This window comes from Mus caroli, unplaced genomic scaffold, assembly GCF_978045245.1.
Source record: "Mus caroli unplaced genomic scaffold, Mus_caroli_1 scaffold_13, whole genome shotgun sequence".
In the NCBI taxonomy this organism is placed as follows: Eukaryota; Metazoa; Chordata; class Mammalia; order Rodentia; family Muridae; genus Mus; species Mus caroli.
In genome coordinates, this window is record NW_028227268.1 from 52064637 (window position 1) to 52080553 (window position 15917).

Here is a 15917-nt window from a genome sequence, read left to right on the forward strand (position 1 = left end):
TTTCTTTTCTTTTCTTTTGGTTTTTCTGAGACGGTTCTTCTGCGTAGCCTTGGCTGTTCTGGTAGACCAGCTGGCCTCAAACTTATAGAGATCCACCTGACTCTGTATCCCAAGCGATTGGATTAAAAGCATGCACCACAAGCCAGGCTTTTCTTTTTAAACATAGGCTCATGGAATGGAAAATTCCTTGGGTCCAGTGCTTGCAAGCTCTTTACCAACACAGCCATTTCCCCAGCCCATTGTGGCCATGTTTTAGCAGCCATACTGCCTCCTCTCCCAATCTCATTGCATTGCCTGTGACCTTCTTGTTGTGGAAATCATTTAATCTCATCCTGGGATTTCTACCCCACCCGAGACCATTCAGTTCCCAGATAAAACACACACACAACCTTTGTATTTACAATAAGCCTTAAACAGCACAAGAATTGGGCAGATATTGAAAGACTCCAAAACTCCCAAAGGGAGGCACTTACTCAAGCCTCGGGTCAGCCACGCACCCAAGAAGACACTGAGACCGGTACTTAAGATGTATTGGGAGTAAGATTTAATACAGCAACGACAAGAAAGCACATAAAAGCACATATACCAGAGCCCTATAAAGCAACAGCAAGCAAATACATGAACTAGAGCTCTGGGGTCGAAACCCACACACACCCAGCATGGTGTAGAGGGGATTCGACAATTAGCCCAAACTTTTCACAAGCTTTTATAGGAGGCAAGGGGGGGAGCAGGGCAGGGAAAATACAGTTTTTACGTCACTAAGTGATTCAGCCAAGGGTTTTTCCAAAGTGCTTTTGCAACCGCGTCCCACACTTTGGTCATGTACTTGATTCATTAGAACTGAGGTTTTTACTCACACCCTTATCTCAAAAATGTCCCTGGCACAGTCCTTAGTTGGGAGGGGTAGGACTGGGTTCGTTCCAGGAAACCCTTATCTCAGAAATGTCCCCGGAACAGTTTTCATTTGAGAGGGGGTCTGACTCTGGTGTGAGAGTTCAGAATGTACTCTGGGGTGAGAAGTTCTGGTGGTCAGTAATTTTCCTCTTTCAATATCTCCCCTCCATGCTATTAGAATCCACTTTCCTATCAATAACCCCAAATAAATACTTACTGTAAGTGTCCATGATTCACCCAAGAATGATACCCCAGACTCAAATAGTATGTAAATGCAAAGAGTATTTTATTCTGCAAAAGTCCAGCATGCTGGGGTCTCCCATTACCAAGATAGAGAGATACCCAAGTGAGATGCAGGCCTGATTTAGAGTACATTAAAGGATTCTGGGGTAGTTGATCTATATCTTGCTCCATCTCTTGGGACATTCTATTACCAGGGAGTGGGGACTAGAAACTGTTGCTGGGGAGGTCTGGAAACTGTTGCTGAGGAAATAGCTGGGGAAGTCTAGAAACTGCTGCTGACCCATTGTCCTTGCCTCAGGCCAGACTATGGGGCAGTTTCTGAAAGCAGGAATGTTAACCATTGAGGTTTCTGAGAGCAGGGATGTTAACCATTGAGCCTTCTCTCCATTTTGAACACTTTGAATATTTTCTATCTGTAGGGACTATGGAGCTAGAGAATGAACTGTATAGACATACTAACTTGCAAACATGCACACATCTATAAATGTTTCTAATACAAAATCATCTTAAGCCAAATGCAGGTTCCTACTGATGCTCCAATTCTAAAATATTTCTGTGGACTCTTCCCCTTATGACTTTGTAAATTTCTGCACCAAGAGTGAGAACCCTGTCTGTCAAACAGACAGAAGAGTATGTGTACAGACATAGTCAGGCTTGGGGTGAAGAAGTATAGCAAAATTCGAGGCTTTTGGGCCCAGGCTTGGGAGTGTAGCCTTTGTGGCTTAGTGCTCCAGGTGCTGGTCATAAAACAGATAGCGACATTCCTACACCCACCCGCTTCCTGGGTTCAATTCAAAGAATGGCACCCTGACCATTACTGGAACCTGCAATGCAAATGTGCTATTGTTAGGGGCTCTTAGATTGTTAGGGGCTCTTAGAAACTGTCTTGAGAGATAACCTGACACTTGTGACTTTACACTTCCTTGTGACTCTTAACTGGTATTTTTGGTATTTTCCAACAACGCCCTCCCCACCTCCTTGAGTTGTGGTTTCTTCCTTTAAATACCCCCTTACTCAGCTACTCGGGGCGCCACGGTCCTCTACCCCTGCGTGGTGTATGGTCGTGGGCCTGAGAGCGCTCTTGAATAAAAATCCTCTTGCAATTTGCAGCAAGATCGTTTCTTGTGGGTGATTTTGGAGTGTCGCCTCTCCTGAGTCAGAACGTGGGGGAGTCCTCACGTTGTGGGTCTTTCAGGGGTCTTTTCCCAAGGCTAGCATCCTCCAGGTTGGCCTCTTGTCTGCCCCAGAGCCCTGTGATTGTCCATGCTGGAATCTGAGGACCAAGATACATAGGTGCAAGGAAAAAACAGGAGACTAAGGTAAGCCTCAGATGTGTTCTTACCAGACAGAGTGTCTTGACCAAGCTATTGTGCTCCAAGAATATTGTTACTCCCATGCATGAATGTATTCATCCAGTTCATTTATAGAGTGGTTTTTTGGTTTTGTTTTTTATTGTTTTTCTTTTCTTTTTCTTTTTCTTTTTTTTTTTTTTTCGAGGCTGGGTTTCTCTGTGTAGCCCTGGCTGTCCTGGAACTCACTCTGTAGATCAGGCTGTCCCCAAACTCAGAAATCCGCCTGCCTGTGCCTCCCAAGTGCTGGGATTAAAGGTGTACACCACCACTGTCCGGCTGTTTGTTTTTCAAGACAGGGTTTCTCTGTGTAGCCTTGGCTATTCTAGAACTCACTCTATAGACCAGGCTGGCCTTGAACTCAAAGATCTGCCTCTGCCTCCTTGAGTACTGATAGTAAAGGCATGTGCCACCACCACCTGCATATATATATATATAGTTCTGCCTGCAAGTATACCTGCAGGCCAGAAGAGGGAACCAACTCTTATTGTAGATAGTTATGAGCCACCATGTGGCATGACCTCTGGAAGATCAGCCAGTGCTCTTAACCCCTGAGCCATCTCTTCAGACCTAATTTTTATTTTATTTTATTTTATTTTATTTTATTTTATTTTATTTTTAATGATTATTTACTATTTTATGTATGTGAGTACACTACAGCTGTCCTCATACACACTAGAAAAGGGCATCAGATCCCATTACAGACGGTTGTGAGACACCATGTGGTTGCAGGGAATTGAACTCAGGACCTCTGGAAGAACAGTCAGTGCTCTCAACCACCGAGTCATCCCTCCAGACCCCCTGTTTTCTATTTTCTAACACTGCTTTAGGCACTGGGGACAGCTTAATGACAAATATCATCATGCTTTCCTATAGAGATATAACATATAGACAATGGAAATAAAAGACAGTTTTAGTGGGGCTGGAGAGATGCATCAGTGGTTAAGAGCACTGGCTGCTCTTCCAGAGGTCCTGGTTTGATTTTTTAGAATCCTCCTAGCAGCTCCTGACCATCTGCTACTCCAGTCCCAGGGAATCTGACAGCTTCTTCTGACATCCACAGGCACCAGGCATACACACGGTGCACTGACATACAAACAGGCAAAACACCATACACATAAAAATAAATAATTTTTAAGTCACAGTTTTCTGGTGAAAACTTACCTAGCATGGTTTGCTCCTTGGCACAACACAAACTAGGTATTGTGTGCCGGCTTGTAATCATAGTACTAGAAAGATGGAGGCAGGAGTAGAACTCTGAGGTCACTCATGGCTACTGTGGTGGATAGTCTTATGTCAGTTTGATACAAGCTGGAATCATCTGAATAAAGGAAACCTCAACGAGAAAATATCTCCATAAAACCCAGCTGTAGGGACTTTTCTCAATTAGGGATTGATGGGGGAGGACCCAGCCCACTATGGGTGGGACCATCCCTGGGCTGGTGGTCCTGGGTTCTATAAGAAAACAGGGGGAGCAAGCCAGTAAGCAGCACTTCTCCATGGTCTCTACATCAGCTCTTGCCTCCAGGTTCTTGCCCTGTTTAAGTTCCTGTCCTGACATCCTTCAATTATGGTCTATGATGTGGAGTGTAAGCCAAAATGAATAAACCCTTTCCTCCCCAAACTGCTTTGGTTATGGTGTTTCATCACAGCAATAGAAACTAGCTGCCTAGTGAGTTCAAGCATAAAGGTAGTGTCTGGGCATAGTGACACACACCTTTAATTCTAACCCTTGTGAGGTAGAGGTGGATGGATTTACACACTGAGTTCCAGGCAAGCCAGGGCTACATAGTGAGACCCTCTTTTAAGTGTCTGAGGTAGAATAATTATAGAGTTTTCCTACTTGAGGGCCATAGTGACAGACTGGGAATGTTTCTTGATTCCGTGAGGAAGTCACTGGAGGATTTTATTCAGGGCAAGCGATTCCATATGGGTGCTTCCTACAGACCAGAGGAGAACTCACTCCACCCCTGAGGTAAGAGAGAACAGCTGTCTGCATGAGCCTGTTTCCAGAGAGTCACAGAATGACCCACTGATGTATGATTTTGTATAAAACTCAAAAGTTTGAGACAGGACAAGCACACCCCTGCAGACGGACACTGTCATCCTGATGTGTGAGCCAGATCCAGGCAAGACAGGTGCCCAGGTGCCCCGACAGAAGATGGAGCCGCTCACCTGTAGGTGGGAAACAGAGTGGCAACCATGACTTCTTTCTGAGGTAGAATCTTTATATTGTTGAACTCCTGGCTTCAAGTGATCCTCCTGCCTCAGCTTCTCAAGTAGCTTAGAAGATGAGCTTGTGACATCTTACCCAGTTCACCACTATAACTTTTGATTGGCCATGTTGTGATGTATTATACTTTATAAGGGTCCAGTTAAACAGATTTTTCTGAGTCAAGCGATGATGACACATACCTTTAATCCCAGCACTCAAGAGGCAGGCAGATCTCTGAGTTCAAGACCAGCCTGGTCTACAGAGTGAGTTCCAGGACAGCCAGGGCTACACAGAGAAACCCTATCTTGAAAAACCAAAACCAAACAAACAAACAAAAAGGCTTTCTGGTTATAATATCTAATTATCACTGCCAAAACCTTCAAAAAATTGGACACGTGGTTCACAGAGATGCACAGATTGAAGATAAATGAATAAAGGCAGAGTGAGTGACAGACAAGGAAATGTCAGGCCTCATGTTCAGTTAATTCCTGGTGGAAGTCATTTGTCAGCCATGCTATGAGGCCAAGATGAATGAAGAGAGATTATTAAAAGGACATTTAAGGCAGGTATCTACACCCACCGTCATTGATGTACACAGTCTGTTTGAGAGAAAGGATGATTGTAACAGGATCCATACAACAGCTATGAACAAACACCGGCATGGGTGTGGCCTGGGCTCAATTCCAAACTCCAAATGGGAGGGAGATTATTAGTAGAATCACTTAAGTCTAGAAATCATTCCATCGGTCCAATGACTGCAAATGTCTCAACAAATCTCAAGCCCTTCTTAATTTCCGTAGTACAATGGCTGGCCCAGAGTAGGCATTCAGTACATTTTCAGCAAGTTTGTGGAAATTGATGAATGAAGGTCTTCGTGCTTGGGAAGTTCCAACACACCATTCTCCACTTATTCCCACTAACCTTTCAGGACCTACATCCAAGTGAGTTCTCCTCCTGAAAACCTTCCCTCATCCACCCTTTCCCAGATTGGGGTAAGATCCCCTTACAGCCTTTCGGTCTGTGAGCTTTTCAGTCTCCTGAAGGCAGGGCATATAAGTCGGCAACCAGGGTTTCTGTAGCTATGTGTTTGTGTGAATGAATAAAAGGATAAAGAAATAAACCACTTGGCTTCCCACTGTATTTAGATTCCAGTTAGTTACTGTGATGTCAATCAAAGGTCCATTGCAGGTTCCATATTAAACGGTAGCTGCAAATTAGCTATACTGTTTGGTGCTCCTGTAAGGGTTTCGCTCCCATCAGGGTTTCGCTCCCAGACACCTGCCAGAGCCCTCTGGATTTGCGAATGAAAGACACACACACACACACACACACACACACACCAGTTAATTTTAAATGCCTTGACTAGCTCAAAGACTGAGCAGTTCTAATCCTTCCTGCGGCTCTAATTCTATATTTTATCTTTGTTGCCCTGGCTCCTTCTGGGTAGGTAGCTCCTTAGCCTTTGTTGTCCAAGATGCTTCCGGGCAGCCCTTCCAGGGACTGCATTCCTTCTTACCCACATTTCGGATGACTTTCCTTCTGCAGCTCTAAATCTGACCCATCTCCCTCCAAATCGTGGTAATTCTCCACCTTCCTGTCTTCCAGTTCCTAGCCCTCACAAATCTGAAGGTCCTGCCTCAGTCTACCCACCTAGCCATTGGCTGCTGGCTCTTCATTGAGCCATCAAAAAACAATTGGGGACAAGAGCCTTCAGCGTTTGGACATGCAGATTCCCAATTTAATTAAAAGCATTAGAACATATTCCCAACATTAAATAGAACAAGCTTTAGAGGAGTGATCTCAACCTTCCTAATGCTGTAACCCTTTAATACAGTTCCTCATGTTGTGGTGACCCCCCAACCATAAAATTATTTTCATTGCTACTTCGTAACTATAATTCTGCTACTCTTATGAATCATAAAGTAAATATCTGTGTTTTCCCAGGGTCTTAAGCGACCCCTATGAAAGGGTTGTTCCCCACCCCCACACCCCCACACCCCCACCCTCCCATCAAAAAAGGATAACAAGTCACAGGTTGAGAATCGCTGCTTAGAGGGATCCATGGCCTAGGAATTCCCCCCCTGAGAAAGGGTTTCTCTGTGTAGCCCTGGCTGTCCTGGAACTCAAAGAGATCCACCTGCCTCTGCCTTCCAAGTGCTGAGTTTAAAGTTGTGTGACACTGCTGCCCTGCTGGATTATAGATGTTAGGTCACCCTATGAGATACTTAATTTTGCCTCTGGTTTAGATCTCACTCTTCCCCTTTCTCCTCTCTCTTCTCTCTTTGATACCCCCACCCCCACATCACCTACTCACTGTCACATTAGATTGTGAACTTGTACTCTGAGGGCCCCTCCAGTCAGCGAGTATCTGGATTTGCAAGACAGGCAAGAGGACAAGTTCTGGTCTCTTGCCCTAACACACAGGCAATCAGCCAGTCAGTCAGCCAGAGCTATATTTAGATTTCTGTCATCTGATGGGGTTATAGATTAATGAGGGCAGCGTGGCAGCTGCAACCCTTAGGGAGTAACCGGCAGTGGGATGAGATGTGAGGAAGTGGGCAGGACACTGACCCCAGGCTTATTAATTGAGTCCTGAGGGAGGGTCACAGTCTGTGGCTTACATTACATCCAGAGTTGAGAGCAGACTTGACTCTAGACACTGGACTCCAGCTCCTAGATTGCCAAGGTAACAGAGGCCTCGCTGGCATTAGCAGGAAGAGCTCTTGGTCCCTCGGGACGTTTGCTGTCTTGAAGACGGAATAGGTGTAGGGGCAGCCTCCCAAGCTCCTCCCGGTTAGGTGAACTGGAGCTGAGCGGCTCTTAACACCCTGCTGCTGTCAGCGTCAGCAGAAGGAGCTCGGGTCACAGGACACCACTCCAAAGAGAAACCAGAGAGAAGCAGAAATGCATATTTTTTTTCCAAGCCCCAAAGGATTTTCCTTGCCCCAGATCTATCAAATGACAACGCTGAGGACTGGGGGAGGAGCCTAGATTGCTACATTTCCCATTGCTCCCTTTCCGCTGTCGGAACCTTCCTCACTCTCTGATGGAACCATGCATGGATCTCATGATCACAGCTCCTTGCTTTGCTCTGGATTCTTCCAACAACCAAATCCTACCTGAAATTCGCGGGCACTTGCCTCTCACCTTGAGGTCACCCACACTGCCCTTCTGGCCTTGACATCATCTGTGTTCTGATACCCAGCCCTCCACCCCCGGACCACACACACCAGACTCAATATTTTCTTTCGACATGAAATAAACTGCAGATATCTATAGTTTGTAAACTCTCTGTAATTTGATAATATGTATGTGTGCATTGACAGAGCTATCATAGCGATCTCCTGCCCTTTGGAATAGCATCTTCCCTCTTCCTCTAAGGCCCAGACTCAGTACAGTAACCACTAGCCTGTGGCCTGTTGCTACAGATTAATTTACATTTACTGTTGCTTTATTATCTACATACATATCGGGCCATTTTACTCGGCAACTATGTGGCTGAATGTCCATAACTCCTTTCTTAGCCGGGCAGTGGTGGCGCACGCCTTTAATCCTAGCACTTGAAAGTCAGAGGCAGGCAGATTTCTGAGTTCGAGGACAGCCTGGTCTACAGAGTGAGTTCCAGGACAGCCAGGGCTACACAGAGAAACCCTGTCTTGAAAATAATAATGATAATATTTTTTAATTAAAAAAAAAAGGAAAACACCCATGGGATTTATGAAGTCTGTGATCACACCCAGGTGTAATCTCTTTTCCAGAGATTAGTAAGTCGCTAGGGCTCTGACCTAGTAAATAGTTTCATCCATTGTTGATGCACTCAAAACCTGAAGAGATGTTTGAGACTCTGCCTGACTGGAGGAAGGAGATAATGGGTTGTAACCTGGGGCTACTCTGTGCTGCCATATTCCTGCGAGCTGCTGCTGTTCCTGCCTCCTGTCCAACCTGAGGTGAAGACCTGACTCCCCGTCATTTTGTCACTTAATGGGCCTGAGCCAAACCCTCTGAAATTGTGAGCTAAATTAATTTTTTCCTTTGAGTTATTTATGTCAGGTATTTTATTACAGTATCACCAGAGCAAAGCAGAAGTAGGGATCTTGTTGAAATGTTAGTTCTCATTCCCCTAGTGACATACAATCTTGAACATCTTTCTCTTACGAGTGTTCGTTATTTGTATGTCTTTATTGGTAAAGTATATGCTTAAATATCACATTGTACATCTTTTTGAACTATTGAGGCAGGGTCTTATGTATCCCAGACTGGGCTAGAACTCCTGATCCTCCTGCCTCTTCGTCCCAAATGCTGGAATCACAGGTATGCAGCCACCATGCCTCACTAGAATTTTTATAATTTCTTTTTTAAAAGATTTATTTATTTATTATATATAAGTACACTGTAGCTGTCTTCAGACACTTTAGAAGAGGGCATCCAATCTCATTGCAGGTGGTTGTGAGCCACCATGTGGTTGCTGGGATTTGAACTCAGGACCTCTGAAAGAGCAGTTAGTGTTCTTAACCACTGAGCCATCTCTCCAGCCCCCAAGTTTTATAATTTCAACTTGTACTTCTAGCTCTATGTAAACTCTATGATCCATTTTGAGTCTGGTTTTGTTGTTGTTTTATATTTTATGTCTACCCTGTGGTTTCAGTACTAGCTGCTAAACAAACAAACAAGACTTTCCTTTTTGCACTAAATTATCTCCGTATCTTTATTGAGTTAATTGACTGTATACGTGTAGGTCTAGCTTTGGTATCTCTATTCTGTTCTATTGCACTGTTTAAAAGAACAGAAAAACTGTTCTTACTCTAGCAAATTGCCTTTAATCTTTTGCTGACAATCGGTATGTGTGCAGGTCTTTTGGACTCTTTGCTCTTTCTTTTCCACTGATATATTTAGCTCTATTCACACCAATTAACAGTGTTTTTATGGCTACAGCTTTATGAGTGTCTCGAGTCAGGTTGTGTTAATAAGGCCTCTGACATTGCTTTCTTCGGTGCGGTGTTGGCCGTTCTGACTCCTTCACACACCCATGTGGCTGTCAAGATCATTCTACTCGATCACTTCCGGCTTCGGTTGGAGCCATATTAACTTTGTGGATCGGTTTGAGCAAGGTTGCCACCTTACTGCTATTGAATTTTTTGAAATGCATCAGGAAAAGCAAAGGGCCTTTCTCCTTTTATTATATCACACCACAAACAACAGAGAAGACTTCTAACACCAGATGTGGATTCTAACCACTGGCATGCAACGCTTAGCTGTCCGCTTAATGTAATCCAACTCAGACACCATGAGCCTCAGAATATGTCAGGTCCCTCAGTCTGAGGACTGCCCTCCTCACCAAATAGATGCCACTCTGACCAATCAGACACAAACCCCTTCTTGAGTAAAATCAATTTGCTTGAGGCATGAGTAATCATGACTGGACGCAAAGGATGTGAAATAATGCTGACAGATTCGGTGGGGACACAGTAAGGCTGGTCTTCAGTGTTCTTGGCCTCTCTGGTAATAGTTCCTCCTGACAGGGTATGAGCAAGACTCTTCTGGACTGAGGCAGGCTTTAGGAACTATTATCAAGCCAGGGCAGGTCAGAGAATTTCTTTACAGCCAGGTCCAAGGCAGAAAGGTGAGTGGTAACCAGAGTTTCTGTGACCTGCCTTGGGGAAGAGAATTTCAAGGTTTTATAGCCAGCCTTGGGGAGGGAGCTATAAAATAGAAACTGTGGAAGAAAACAAGCTTCATGATATCACCCGATCTGTGAATATGCCATAGTGCTCCATTTGTGGAATTTTTATTTATTTTTAATCTTTCTTAGCAAAACTGTATAGTTTTCAATGTGAAAGATGTCCACACTTTAAAGGTATTTACTTTTGAGTGTGTGTGCGTGTGTGTGATGTACACTTTTGAGTGTGTGTGCGTGTGTGTGATGTACTGGAAGGTGCCTGCTGGAACCAAAAGAAGGTGCTGAATACCCTAAGGTTGGAGTCACGGGCCTTTGAGAATCACTTGATGTGGGAATTGAACCTGGGTCCTCTGGAGAACATTAATCGATCTTGACTGCTTGAGCATCTATCTCTTCAGCTCCTGGAATAGTGCTTTTGACTTCAGTATCTGATGGATCATTGCTTATATGCAGAAAAAGAATTTCACTGTATAACCCACAGCATCATTAAACAAACGCATTGATTCTTACATCTTTTCATTTTAGTTCAGTTTTTCAATTTCAGTAAATGGATGTTCCTCTCCTTTGATCTGGAGCCTGTACTGGCTAATTTATGTCAACTTGACACAAACTGGAGTCATTGTAGAGAAAGGAGCCTCAATTGAGAAATTGTCTTCATATGATCAGGCTGTAGGCAGGCCTTAATTAGTGATCCACTGGAGAAAGTTCAGCCTATTGTGTGTGGGGCCACCCCATAGCAGGCTGAGCAAGCCATGAAGAGAAAGCCAGTAAGTAGCACTCATTCGTGGCCTCTGCATCAGCTCCTGCCTCCAGGTTCCTGCCTTGCTTGAGTTTCTGTCCTGATTTCCTTTGATGATGAACTGTGATGTGTAAGCCAAATAAACTCTTTTCTCCCCAATTTCCTTTTGGTCATGGTGTTTCATCACAGCACTAGACAGAACCTGAGAATAATGGGGGAAGTTTCTAAGCTGCTAACCAACTTCATGGCAACTGAGAAGGAGAAGGAGAGAGAGAGAGGAAGAGGGGGAGGGGGAGAGGGAAGGGGAGAGGGAGAGAGAGAGAGAGAGAGAGAAAGAGAGAGAGAGAGAGAATGAGAGAGAGAGAATGAGAGAGAGAATGAGAGAGAGAGAGAATAGAGAATTTGGGGCTGGTGAGATGGCTTAGCGGGTAAGAGCACTGACTGTTTTTTAAAAGAGATACCAATTTGACCAAACCAATTTGGCCCTGTATCTACACATTCACCTTCTTACATCTGGGATGGTGACAGTGGATACATGGACACAGGGGAAGGTCTGCAATCATGGGTGGCTTAAGGACAACTGCCCATTACAGATGGCTGTGAGCCACCATGTGGTTGCCAGGAATTGAACTCAGGAGCTCTGGAAGAGCAGTTAGTGTGCCTTTTTTTTTTAATAAATATTTTTTTATTATGTATTTTCCTCAATTACATTTCCAATGCTATCCCAAAAGTCCCCCATACCCTCCCCCCCCCCACTCCCCTACCCACCCATTCCCACTTTTTGGCCCTGGCATTCCCCTGTACTGGGGCATATAAAGTTTGCGTGTCCAATGGGCCTCTCTTTCCAGTGATGGCCAACTAGGCCATCTTTTGATACATATGCAGCTAGAGTCAAGAGCTCCGGGGTACTGGTTAGTTCATAATGTTGTTGCACCTACAGGGTTGCAGATCTCTTTAGCTCCTTGGATACTTTCTCTAGCTCCTCCATTGGGGGCCCTGTGATGCAGTCAGTGTTCTTAACTGCTGAGCCATCTCTCCAGCCCCTGAGTTTCTTACCTTTATTGGTGATGTGTAATCATTTCACATTATTGCCAATAAATTTGTTTCTTCTATGATTTTCCTATTCATAACTTTTACCCAGTTTTCTATAAAAATAGTTATTCCTTTTTGGTTTGAAAAGGGTGTTTTAAAGTTAGGAACTTAAATCAGGAAAGAAAACATTAATAGATTTCAGGCTATTTTAGTAGGTGCCTTCAGCTATCAAGCTGATACTCACCTAGAGTCGCCTGGGAAAAGGGATTCCCAGCTGAGGAACTGTCCGAGTGCAATTGGCGCGTGGCCATGTTTTCCTAGTTGCTAACTGATGCAGGAGGGCCCAGCCCACTGTGGGCAGTGCTCTCTCTAGGCAGGTGGGCCAAGTAGCTACTACCCCCACTCAGTTATCTAGCCTTCCCCCTATGTAGCTGGTTCGCTCATTCTTCAAATGCTTTTGAAAATGATATCCTGTCTTGCTTTCCACTGCTGTGATAAACTTTATGACTGTGGTGGTTTGAATGAGAATGGCTTCAATGGGCTCATATGTGCAAGTGCTGGTGAAACTGTTTGAGAAGGATTAGGAGGTGTGTCACTGGAGGTGGGCTTTAATGTTTCAAAGCTCTTCTTCAGAGTCTCTCTCTCTCTCTCTCTCTCTCTCTCTCTCTCTCTCTCTCTCTCCCTGTCTTCTGGTTGTTGTCTCACAACTCCATATGTTAGTGCTCAGTTGCTGGTCAAGCACCATGTCTGCCTGACTGCTACCATGCTCCCCACCTTATATATACTGGTCATGGACTAACCCTTTGACTGTAAGCAAACCTCCAATTAAATGCTTTCTTTTAGAACTTGCCTTGATCATGGCACTTTGTCACAGCAGTAGAAAATTAACTAAGATAATAAACAAAAGCAACTTGGGAAAGGAAGTCTGCTATCAAGGGGGGAGCCAGGGCAGGACTTCAAGGGAGGAACTTAGAGGCTGGAGCTGAAGCAGGAAGCTATGGAGGAATGATGCTGACCAGCTTGCTTTCTCGGCCTTGCCCGGCAACTTTTCTTATATAACCCATGCCCACCTGCCTAGAGAGAGCGCTACCCACAGTGGGCTGGGCCCTCCTGCATCAGTTAGCATCTAGGAAAACGTGGCCATGTGCCAATTGCACTCGGACAGTTCCTCAGCGGAGAATCCCTTTCCCCAGGTGACTCTAGGTGTCAGCCTGATAGCTGAAGCCACCTACTAAAATAACCTGAAATCTATTAATATTCTCTTTCCTGGTTTCTTTATTTTGTAGCAAACTCTGACATCCTTTCCTTCTCTTGGTTGTTTTAAAAAGAAAATGACACGTGTTTTCTTCTATCCTTTTCTTTTCATTTGCATCTGTATCTGTGCATACATGTGAGTATGGGTGTGCGTGCACTTGGGGAGCACACTCGAGGAAGCTCACGGGTGGAGAGGTCAGACTCAAGTGTTGTTCCCCAGTAGCCACCACCTCTTTTTAATACCAGATATCTCATTGCAACCTGAGGCTCATCGGTTGTCTAGGATGGCAGACTAGCAAGTTCCAGAGGCCCTAAGTCCCAAGAATCCTCCTGTCTCCACATCCTTAGTGCTGGGATTACAAACGTGTACCACCACACCTGACTTCTCACAGGGCTTCTGGAATTGAACTTGGGTCCTCATCCTCACATACTCAGTACATACATACCTGAGTGAGCCACCTCCCCGACTCCCTGTAATTTTTATATGTTAAAGTCAAATCTTTTATTTATATGGAATGAGTATTTCTGTGAGAAGTTGTCCTACTATGTACTATGGTTCAAAGTAGCAAAGCACATTGAAACTTTCAAGCCTCCACCCTCCAGGGAGTACTACCTCCAAAGGCATCCGCTGCCACCAAGAGGACTTCAATCCATACCGCACACCACAAGCAAAGATGTCGGCGCCAGCAGTCTCATGATCAGAAGGCATACAACCGTGGAATGAGGGATGGGCTAGAATCCCTCTGGGTGTCATCTAATCAGACAGTCTCTCGCTCCTAGCTTTACATGTTTGTGTTTAGGTGTTTCCATGGGAGATGACAGAGGGCTACGACTTCTTAAATAGAAGTACCACATATGACCACCAGAGTGCGCACTTCATCTCTCCATTCTCAGTGAGTTACTCTAGAGCCCTTCAGGCATCCTTTAGCCACAGAGATCTGCAGGTGGCATTTCAGAAGTGCAAAAAGAAGACTAAGTATGTCTACCCTAAATTCCTGCCCTCTTTCTCTGGCCCTTTCTCTTCCTCCTGTGATCCAGAAGTCTCACCTTTACCCTTTGCCCAGCAATTGGTTTCTGCTTTCTTTATTGACCAAATCAAGAACCAATTAGGGAAACATCACCTCCCCCTCCAGGCCATTACCACACCTCTAGGCTACATCCTCAGACCCCAGTGACTCTCGATGGTGGATTTTTCGTCTGATTCTTTTCTCTAATCCTTGTACTGTCTAGCAACAGGCTGATGCAGTAAATCCTCACACTTCACATATTAAAAGTGTGGCTTTTGTATGTGCTAGAGGATTCTCAAGGCTTGCTTGGATTCACAGAGAGTTCAAAACCAGTCTGGACAAGTTTAATGACAAACCTGTCTCAAAATAAAAAGTAAACTGATATAGCTCAGTGGTAGAATATCTGCCTGGCAAGAGCAATGCCCTCCCTCACTTCAAACTCCAACATTAAAAAAATAAAAATAAAAGGTTTGGGAACCGTCTGTACAACTTGAAATTCAGAGAGCCTGCCTTAAGCTTCCTCACACAGAGAATGAGGAGGGAGCTGCGGGGAGGGCTCAGCAGTTAGGAACGCCTGCTGCTTTTGCAAAGAACCCAGATTCGGTTCCGGCACCCACATCAGGTTGCTCAGAGCCAATTATAACGCCACTCTGGAGAAGCCAATCCCTCTGCTGACCTCTAGGGACATCTGCACGTATGTGGCATAGTCACATAGACATACACACACTACAAAATGCTTAAAAATAAGTCCTAGCCAGGCGTGGTGGCACATGCCTGTAATCCCAGCACTTGGGAGGCAGAGGCAGGTGGATTTCTGAGTTGGAGGCCAGCCTGGTCTACAAAGTGAGTTCCAGGACAGCCAGGGCTATACAGAGAAACCCTGTCTTGGAAAATAAATAAATAAATAAGTCCTAAGCTGGACAGTGGTGGCACTTGCTTTTGATCACAGCACTTGGGAGGCAGAGGCAGGCAGATTTCCGAGTTCAAGGCCAACCTGGTGTACAGAGTGAGTTCCAGGACAGCCAGGGCTACACAGAGAAACCCTGTCTCAAAAAAACAAAAAACCAACAAACAAAAAATCCTAATTTAATTTTTTTAAACTATGTCAAAGTGGTGTATTTGTTAATCAGCTTGGGTGGGGTCATCATTCCACAGAACAGATGCATCAAGTCATGTGTTACATTGTGTACCTTAAATTTATGCCATTTTTTATTTATCAAAAAGTGAAGGAGAGGAACAGAAGAAAGATCTCATAGCAGAATCCTGAGAGCAACTTTATGTTCATCTGGTGAAAACTGATTTCACAGGCAACAACAGACCACAGCAGAAGGGAAGGGTTTACTCAGAAAGTTGCTTGACAAATTGGGCTGGGAATTTTGATCTTCTGCCTCCTAGGGCTTGAACTTTCTTCAGATTGTTGGACATGGTATATTTATCGAGTTTGCAATGTCACAGCTGAATTTGGGACCCCCAAAGAAAGCAAAACGACTGGATAAATCGAGCACAA